Consider the following 3,139-nt stretch of genomic DNA (forward strand, 5'->3'; position numbering starts at 1 on the left):
TTCAGGGGTGATCGTACCCCCGTACACATCCGTGTACTCCGAGCAACCCGCCGCTGCTCTTCGCCGATTCGAGAGTGCGAAGACTCTCAGGGGCTAAGTCCCCGTGGTACGCGCCACCCGCGCACCCATCACGAAGACTTAGTTCTTCCCCAGTAGGGCGCCCCGCCCCTACTGGTTCCCTGCGTTCCCCTGTCCCCGGGATCCTGGCTTCTGCCAGCGACCCTTGAGGACGGGCTTGGGGAAGGACCGTCTGCGGAGTCTTTCCGCGGGACAGTCGCGCTTGAAGTGGCCCATCTTCCCACAGCCGAAGCAGCCGATGTCACGCTGTTCGGCGGACCCGAGTTCCATGGGAACTGGTCCGTTGGGGCTTGTTCGACCGGGAGCCGACAAGGAACTCCCAGGCCACGCTGAGGCCGGCGTACGCGCCTGGCGATGGCTGTATTCTTCTTGAAGAGCCACTTGAATCGCCTCTTCAAGGGTGCTTGCCTGCACCCGGAACAGCTGAGTGCGTGCGGGGCCCACTCGAAGGCCGTCCATGAACACAGTCATCTTGATGTGTTCATTGAGTGGGTTTCCCACTAGGGACGCCGTGAGCTCCCGTATCTCTTGCACATACTCGTGCAGTTCGCGTCTTCCTTGTTTACACGCGAGGAAGCGCGAACGCTGGCGGTACTCGTAGTTCGCCGGGAGGAACGCGGCTCGGAGCTGTTCGCACAGCTGAGCCCAGGATGTGAAACATCCAGAGGATGTCGCTTCCCGAGTGTACACCCAACTCTTAGCACGACCGCTAAGGTTGGAGAGTGCAAAAGCAACACGCAGTTGCTCGGTCGAGATCAGAGCCGCGTCCATCGCGAGCTCTACTTCTCGGACCCAGAAGTGAAGGTTCTCGCCTTCCTTCCCTTCATACGGCTTTACCTTCAGCCGTATTGGCTTCGGGTGAGGCGGGTTTGCTTCCGCCGCCGGAGCCTGCAGGTTCTCCCGCACATGCGCGATGAGGCCCTGCTCGTACGCGTCGAATGCATTGACGCGCTCGAGCTGCTCAGCCGGTGTTGATACCACCAGGCTCTGCAGGGCCTCCATCCCGAAGATGCCTGCCATCTTACGAACCGACTCGAACTGAGAGTCGTTCATATGGGAGAAGTCGTTCCTATCCATGGCAACGAACTTCGGAGGTTCAGGTAGTCTACCCGCGATGGCGTGGATTGACTACAAGTGCTACCAAGTGTGACGGGGTCACACAGCACCTTGCGCTAGAGGAAGTTATCTTCCGAGAGTATACAAACTCTCAGTGAACGGCAGTTCACAGGTCCCCTCTTTAATTAAAGAGAGCGAAGTGACCTAAATAAGGTAGATTGTAAACTGAGTATATTTATAGGTAGGTTAAGTTTGAGGTTAATACAAACTATCAGTTACCTATAGTAATGCAATGTCATTTAACCAATGGTTGGTTTTGAATGACCTTGGTACCTTGTACCAAATATCCCGGAGTATGACATGTCATACTCCTGAAGTGTGAAGTGTCACACTTCATGTAACCAGGGTACACTTAGTGCTACGTACCCCGTTACACTAGCAGTCTATTGCGTATCTTGCGCTGCTCCGCTCCCATACACACAGTGCACGCCATGACGTGATTCTAAACAACGTCGAAGGACTTCACCCCCTCCAGAAACGCGTCTGCGACGGACTCCTCGGCTGCGAAGGCCTTCTGCTGCCACGGGATACGCTTTGGCATTTGGATGAGTGTCAGACGGCCACCATGCAGGTTCTGGAAGGCCACCCGTTGAGTAGTGGTCCACACAATTTCTGCCGACGCACGCTGTGTCACGCTCACGATGCCTCCCTATTCCAAGATCTCATTGGCTTCTTCCTATCCTCTGCCTTCAACTCGATGCACAGCCACAGAACGGCCACAGATTTCATTGACCCCACTTTTAATTGTGCTGCTACCGTAACGTGCTGTGTTCCCCAACTTTTGAGGTGCTGCCGCAGATCTAAGGTGCCGAGACGCAGTGAAGTGTGAAATTGACGCGTTCTCTCTAGAAAGATCGATTTGTACTTTTTATACCTCGATATGATAAACGACCTTTATTTATTAAAAATCGAGCATCAGGCTTAGTGAAAAGGACAAAAGCATTGAAATGCACAATAATAATATCTTTCGGAGCTTATTAATAGGGGTACAGTACTGCACCCCGTTTACGCGGAGGTGGATCATATAGTATTTGCAAATAAATCTGATTTTAGCTGAGCAAACCTTTGTTCTTTTGGATTCAGGATCATCACATTCGGAAGTTTATCGAACGTCCAAGGGCGCGAAAACGGGGTGCAGTACTGTACATGTAACGGGAATCCCGCCTGTGCCTGCATTTCAATATACTGTACTGCAGGAGCTACTGTATATCCAGTTTATCTAAAGATTTGCAGTCTTCATACCGGTAAAGTTTACCGTAAACAGCTTGAGCTCAATAAGGACGATCTGCGAATAAGTTTGGAAGCTCTGTGATCATCGTCTCCTACATTGCAATACCGGTAAGGGCGATCTGTGAAAACGTTTGGGGGTTCTGTGATTACATGAGTCCAATACCGGTAAGGGATCTGTGAAAACGTTCGGGGGTTATGTGATTACATGTACATGTATTGTTACATGTACTGTACATGCACCGGCAACTGTAACGATTTGACAAATTGTTTTTTGAGCCGGTGTAGTATTAGGATAAGGTGGTGCATGTGCATGTACAGGTACGACGGGACTCGAAGAGTGCAGACTTCCGAATGATGGTTCGATTATACATGTAGGATTCAGTGCAGTTTGCTACAGTATTGAAGGTGAGTACTCGTGGTACTGTACATGTACATGGAGTCCGATTACATTTCACTTATTTGCGATCATGAACATTTCATTTCACGAAAAAAAGGAACGGTACATGTACGCGCAGTGCGCGTACATAATCTGGATGGGCGCGACCGGGATCTCACATTTGTATCGCGACAGAACTGGGAGAGAATGAACTATTCTGCTAACTTTATAGCTTAGTCAGTCGTTGTAGGGACGAAAAATAGCGCTGAGAATAAGACTTCGCACTATACTGACTCCTATATTAACATGTAGCCGCAACATTTAATAAAGGCTAATTGT

This window comes from Phytophthora infestans, genomic scaffold (genome assembly GCF_000142945.1).
Source record: "Phytophthora infestans T30-4 supercont1.51 genomic scaffold, whole genome shotgun sequence".
NCBI classification, from domain to species: Eukaryota; Oomycota; class Peronosporomycetes; order Peronosporales; family Peronosporaceae; genus Phytophthora; species Phytophthora infestans.